We start from the raw sequence: 5,774 nt of genomic DNA, 5'->3' as shown, positions 1-5,774 counted from the left end.
GATGGATGGCGTCCACCTTGTCCTTAAACCTTCTAGCTTTGGTTGATGACTGGCTTCATTGTCCATGTACATGTGTAGAAAATGTAAATTGCATATTTTGTTTCATAGGATCATCCACTACCTTTCCTCCTCCTTAAATTACCCATTGAACAATTTCAGCCCTTTGAGAGAAGAGATCATAGCTAATAGTTAAACACATTTGAATATTTAATACCTGTCTCAAATTCATTACTACCAAAAAAATGAAAGAACATAATAAAAAATATATTCAACCAAAAGAATAAAAATATTAAGAATCAGAAACAATTAGCAAAACCCAAAAAATGCACGCTAGTAAGTGTAAAAAGAGCAATCAAGTTCTCAAAGCCAACAAATACTTTTTCTTCTAAAATCTTACAACATATCCATAATTGCTTCTAGTGTTCAAACCAATCTGTAGAATCTTATTTGATAATTTATAATGCCAACTTTAATTAAGATACACACAAATGAAAGAAATAATAACAGCCCACATAACGATATAAGTCTGGCTTGAACTAGGATGTGAAATTTAAAACACTCACACAAACCAGGACTTTTAATATAGAAATAAGCAAACTTTTTAGAAGAAGTAGATCATAGGCTATGTATCCCAGTAGAACATGGATCTCTTACTTTTTGCAATCTCAATCTTCTAGCTCCATATGCGTTTAACTACATAAATAACACCTAAAGCTGCAAGGCTCCTTACCTCCTTTTTCTCACTAAGAAATTACAAAAGCAAGTGGGAGATGAAGCTAATACAAATAAGGGAAGATATTCCCTAACTCAGCAAGCATAACAGAGAGCCAATGCGAATAAAAGGAATATCACATTCATGTCATGAGTCACCATACTAGCAAGGGACCTTAAAGAACTTAAAGAAAGAACCAATTTTTTTTACAAATAATCTTTTTGCTTAAAAGAGTCAAGGACTTATTACATCTCTAAAGGAGATCCAACTGCTATGTGTGTCAATTTATCATTGAATGACATATATTGGGATCCTCCACCTCTACGCACCATACTATCTAATTTACGCATTTTAGAACTTCAAAGCCATTGAACAAAAAGAAAGATACACTAGCAATCATAAATGAAAAACCAGAATGAGTGCAAAGATTTATGTCATGAAATCAAATTTTCTATATATTAAATAAATACGTAAAAATTAAAGTTTCGCATTACAAACTTGCTAAGGGATTCTTCAATGGGAAATTTTCACATGGGGTTTCCATTGGGGGAAAAATCGAAGCAAGTGGCTTGATATGCAATTTGAATCTGCCTATTACGAAATTTCAATTCAGATTTCACAACATTACTGCTCCAAAATTCTTAGAGAAAAAAAAAAAAAAAACCAAATCAAATTGGCCCAAATCTTGATGATAAATTCAGGGAAAAGGGAGAAGGGATGAAGAAAAATCCTATCATACCCACACATTCAATTAAAATAAATCATCAACTAAATCCATCATTCAAAAACCCAAATCTTGATGATAAATTTAGGGAAAATGTATGAAGAATGGTTACCTGAGATTTGTATGAAGATGAGGTGAAGATCGGCCAAGAATGATGAGGAGGAGCAAAATTAAAAGAACACAGTAGAGAAGTAGAGAGAGCACGCAAGACGGTGAGGTGAGAGAGAAAAAAGAAAAAAGAAACGTTTGTTTTTTTTCCTGTGTTTGATTTTATATGTTACCTGCTTGACTGGTAACTGGTAATTCATTAAAATCACATAAACGGCTAAGATGAAAACAAGTGAAATAAATGGTTAGATCAATGGGTGGGTACCGTACCCACACAAAAAAAAGGTGGGTATGGTAGAACGACCCGATTCCATGCAATTGCAAATAGCCACGTTTAGTTAATTTGGTTAATCATGTAAATTCCCCATTAATCATAAAATTAGCCTTAATTAACTTAGTCCTAATTAAAATTTAGGAGTGTAACCAATTACCTAGATTGGATTGGGTAATTCTGACATAGCTTCTCACTTCTGAGGAGACTGCAAAATCCATCAAAGACAGTTCAATCAATTAATTGCTTCATTGATGAAAGTAACTAATATGTTACTACTCATGTCTGTTATCACTGTTTCATCCTGGAATATAACCCTTTTCAGCAATAACTTTGAAAATTAAACCCCGAAACAAATTGATATAAGTGATCGAATCAAACATGCACACAAGGAGATCTTAAGGCATCAACAAAGCTATGTATTCTTTATACGTTAGGTATTCCTAGACATGCTTTGAGATCAGAATTATCGATTGGACAATATATTCCAATTCAGGCAGATGATCCTAAGAGTATCCTTAATTCCTAAATATAAATGAACTGGGAAATCCATTTGCGGCCTTTGAGTAGACCGATCAATATTTTCCCAGTTAACTGTGGAAGAAAACAATTTTTAGTATGTCCTTTTGCATAAAAAAAAAAAACCATCTTCCCAGTAACATTAGTTCGCATAATTAAATTTAGGAGATGCAAGAATAGGAAAGACGTGTTAGAAAAATATTATAGAATGAATAAAAAATTGAATCCTAATGTTTTCACTTGAATATGTTATTAAATTGATGAAAATCGTTGAGTTTCATGTAGGAAATGAAAGAAATAATATTTGAGTTTATATACTTATAGACTGGACATTAGGTTGGGCTTAGGCATGTGTGGGCTGGGCCTTCTTGCCCAAATAATAATATTTTATTATTTTATTTTTTGAATCGGTAAGTTTGTGTAGAAGTACAACCATTTTTTTTTTTGATACAAGATAGAATTCTACTCTAATTTAATCTAAGTGTATATGTGTGTGAAGCTTCCTTCTAGAGACTTGAATCCCGACTTTTGCCCCCCACACTTCACAAGCACTTATACTTGTAGAGTGACTATCGCACCAAAAGTATGTGGTGGTGAAGTACAACCATTTTGATTATTTTATTGTGGGAGACTTCTTCAAGGACATTGTGTCAAACACAAAAATTGATCAGTTCTGAATTATTCATCCTTCAAAGATCTCTTATGTGAGTTATTTTATTATTTTACAAATTTCTTTTTATTTATTGAATCTATTTGTGTTATTGTTTATAATTAGATCTTCGGTACTTATGTGAGTTGTTTTATTATTTTACAGATTTCTTTTTATATATTGTTGTTTATAATTAGATCTAAATGTTTTTCTTGTTTACATTATCACAAGGGCAAATTATTTCTGCAATATATCCAACAATTTTAAAGTAGATTTTGATTTCATAAATATATATATATATTTTTTTGGTGATTTATAATAAAAAAGGAATTTTGTGGTTTGGCAGTTACCATCGCGTAACAATTGTTTTTGATTTTCTGTGTAACAAACCTTTGCTGGGCACGAAATCATATTGTGAATTGTGTTTGAGTGGGTTTTTTCAAAAACTGTTGATAGAAAAAGAAAAAAAGAAAATTATTGCCGAGCTTCGTGTTTTGTTTTCGGCGTAATAACGTGATAGAGACTGTTGCAGTGCACTTTGACTTTTTTGCAGAGTTTCTTTCTTATTTGTTGACTGCATTCCTTGGAACTTCTGTTTTCTTATTAGGAATTGTTTCAAGGTTGATCATTGACAATTGCTTGTTCTGTGATAATTTAATTTGGGTGTAAAAGGATTTGATTTTTCTAAATTTTCGGGATTCAATTTTGATAGAGCTTTATTTTTACAGAAATGTCAAACAAAACAGTTGTGAATCATGTTGTGGTGCCTATTTCTGCCCCATTACTTTTCCCATTAATCATGGAGAGAAGCCATAAAAATTTAATGGGATTGATTTAAGAGGTGGCAACAAAAGATGCTCTTCTATCACACTACATTGAATTTGGCTAAAACGCAACGTGTCTACATTTTACACCTTTGTTTCATTGAGAAGTGCATTTCAGTGCTTTCCAGTGGATCCGTGCACTGTTCACGGGACCCACAAACCTTTTTTTTTTATAAAACTTTCATTAAAAATGGGTCTCATGACACTATTCATACATTTAAAAATTATTTTGCTACATTGTTTTCAATTTTCAGCAAAATAAGCAATATCCAAACAGACCCTTAGTCTTAGACTTAGACTTCTTTGGCGGAGGAAGTTCAGCAGGTTTCATCAAGTTCATCTTTTAAGTCAATGTCTTTACCTTCATACTTAGTGTCAATAAGTTGCATCTCATCATTTTCTATCTAGAAAAATTTAAAGAGAAATTATTAAGTAAAAAATTAGGTTATGTTAGGTAACAGGTTTTGTTTTCTATTTTCAAAAGCTTGTTTTTGGGAATATAAAGAAAAAACAATTTTCTTGTATTTTTGAAATAAAAAACATGTTTGGTTATTTGAAATAAAAAAAGATAGTTTTTTGAAAAAAAAAAGAAGAAAATAGTAAAATATGTTGTTATTAGGATTTGAACTCTAATGCTAACTCATTAAATGAGATAGATTCATTAAATTAAATGCGTGTTTTCATTAACTTTTGAAAATTAGAAACTGAAAGTACAAAGTTTAGCTACAAAACCAGTTAAACTGACATGTGTAAAAAATGGCATGTGCAATGCACATGATTACTTAAGTAAACTTAATCCAACTAACCTTAGTTAACTACACTACCTATTAAAAAAAAAAAAAAAAGAAAAACCTAAAAGAACCTATACGTATAATCTCTCTCTCTCTCTCTCTCCCTCCTCTCTTTCCCTCTTTCATCGACTTCTCTCTCTAAACCGTAACCCAGAAACCCAGCTCCCACCGGTCACCCAAAGCCTCCTGTCTCCACCGCCGGCCAACCTCAAATTTTGTAGTCTCCACTGCCAGCCCACCACCTCAAATCCTTCTCTGTCACTACCGCCGGCCCACCTAGTTCCGCCACTCAAAGCCACCTCTTGTCCGTCGCTCCACCGCTTCACCAGTCAAAACTAAATTTCCTTTTGTTTTTTTTTTTTTTTTTGAGAATCAAAATTTCCTTTTGTTTTATTTATAGAAAACTAAATTTACTCTTTTAATTCTATTAATTTTTTCTGAATAAATTGTGTTTGATTATTAATGTGAGTTTTGGATTTTCTGGTGTTGTTTGATTATTAATGTAAACATTATCGCTATAGTAGAGTGCTACACAATGCATAACTATGCTGTATCATTCATTTTATTTTCATTCTCTATAAGTGCTCATTTTAGTAAATCTCTGCATCCCTATGTTTCTGCAAGCATCTCTTGTGGTTCTCTAATTCAGTGCCAACAAACTTTGATCAATTAAAAATTTGGAGTCATTAACTTGTCGAGGGAGCTTCTCATTGTAGTCAAAGCTGTTTAATTAATGAGTATTTAAAATCACAGCCCTCTTAAAAATGGTCATCATCAAAAGCTTCTGTTTTGAATGTTGTTGAGCCTAGGCAGTCAAGTTGAAATAGAGTACCAATAATTCAATGGCACCTATTTTGTTGAATCCATCAAATCAACTCTCCTTCGAATCAAATGTAGCACAAACATTATCTCTACTTGAAAGATGTACAAATATGATGGAACTATTGCAGATTCATGCTTGCATTTGCAAAACATGTTTCATTATAGACCATATTCCAGTGAGTAGGCTTCTAACTTTCAGTACCTCATTGGATTTTGGAGACTTAATATATGCTCGGAAGGTTTTTGACAGAATTAGCAGACGCATTACTTTCATGTGGAACACCATGATAAGGAGATACTCAAATAACAATGAACCAAAAGAAGCCCTACTTTTGTACCATTAACAGCTATGTC

At 32.3% G+C, this 5,774-nt stretch overlaps 1 long non-coding RNA gene across 1 annotated transcript; it reads right to left on the bottom strand.

Annotated features, from left to right (window-relative positions):
- Positions 1-355: 355 nt before the first annotated feature.
- On the bottom strand, positions 356-1,844 carry LOC126718190 (uncharacterized). Its single transcript, XR_007652853.1, has 2 exons — positions 1,549-1,844; positions 356-743 (listed from the first exon to the last, which is right to left on the bottom strand). It is a non-coding gene; the product is annotated as an uncharacterized LOC126718190 (long non-coding RNA).
- Positions 1,845-5,774: the final 3,930 nt, after the last annotated feature.

Source organism: Quercus robur, chromosome 3 (assembly GCF_932294415.1).
Source record: "Quercus robur chromosome 3, dhQueRobu3.1, whole genome shotgun sequence".
NCBI classification, from domain to species: domain Eukaryota; kingdom Viridiplantae; phylum Streptophyta; class Magnoliopsida; order Fagales; family Fagaceae; genus Quercus; species Quercus robur.
Note: the sequence above shows the minus strand (reverse complement) of the source record. Positions and strands in the feature narration are given on the sequence as shown.